At 40.9% G+C, this 1,143-nt stretch overlaps 1 non-coding gene across 1 annotated transcript; it reads left to right on the forward strand.

Annotated features, from left to right (window-relative positions):
- The first annotated feature begins 703 nt into the window (after positions 1-703).
- Positions 704-812, forward strand: LOC136490314 (small nucleolar RNA R71). The gene has a single exon (XR_010767603.1). It is a non-coding gene; the product is annotated as a small nucleolar RNA R71 (small nucleolar RNA).
- Positions 813-1,143: the final 331 nt, after the last annotated feature.

Raw genomic sequence — 1,143 nt, forward strand, 5'->3', positions numbered from 1 at the left:
GTGAATATCGACAAGATTTGTAGTTTCTAGATCTTCGGGTTGCCCTAGAATCTTACCTTTCTCAGATGGAGGAACAGTAGTCTCCAGTTGAGCTATTTGTGATTATATCATTTTATTAAAGCTACGCTAGTTCTTTATGGCAGAAGCAAAGCTATCCATTCTATTATTTATATTCTCTAAAATTTTATCATTGGAAGCTACCTTTCTAGATAATCCCTCCATAAGTTTGGATTGGCCAACAATTAATTCTCTCAAGGGTGGTTGATTGAAATTGTTAAAATTATTACCTTGATAGTTAGCTTAATAATTACCTTAGTAGTTTGGCCTTTGTTGCTGATTCCATCCTTGATTCTACTGAGGACAAGAGTAATTGTTGCTGTTGACAAAATTCACATCCTCATGGGTCTCAAGACAGTTATTCCCTGAATGTCCAGTGCTTCCACACACTTCAAGCTTCTTCATTAGCAAGTCCATCTTGGTAGACAGCATGTCTACTTCCTTGAGTTGATGTATACCTCCACCCCTTTTGCGGGTTTGAGCACGTTCTTCATTCCAACCTTGATTGGAGGCCATCTTCAACGCAAGAGCTATTGCATCTGGTATGGTGAGTGATAGGAATGCACCTCCAGCAGCAGCATACATAGCCTCATGGGTACTATTGGTCAATACGTGGTAGAAAGTCTACATGAGTATCCAATTCTCCATCCCATGATGAGGGCATTCTGCAATATAATCTTGAAAGCGTTCCCATGCCCCAAGGACAGATTCATCATGTTGTTGCTGAAAGCTTGAGATTCTCCCACGCAGAGCATTGGTCTTGCCTATGGGAAAGAACTTTGCTATAAAGGTGGTGGAGAAGTTATCCCATGTAGTATTTCTATCTTTATTAGCATAGAACCACTGCTTTGCCTTCCCCAAGAGTGAAAATGGGAAAAGGTGAAGTAGTATGGCATCCTTGGTTACTCCTTTGATGGTGAAGATGCTGTAGATCTATAGGAAGTGTTGGAGATGTGCACTTGCATCTTCATGTGCCTTTCCACAAAACTGATTTGCTTGCACCATATTGATGAGAGCTAGCTTGAGCTAGAATTCTTTGTCTCCAACATTGACGGTTGGTCCAGTACGGATGTTGGCTGTAGTTAG

This window comes from Miscanthus floridulus, chromosome 10 (genome assembly GCF_019320115.1).
Source record: "Miscanthus floridulus cultivar M001 chromosome 10, ASM1932011v1, whole genome shotgun sequence".
Lineage (NCBI taxonomy): Eukaryota > Viridiplantae > Streptophyta > Magnoliopsida > Poales > Poaceae > Miscanthus > Miscanthus floridulus.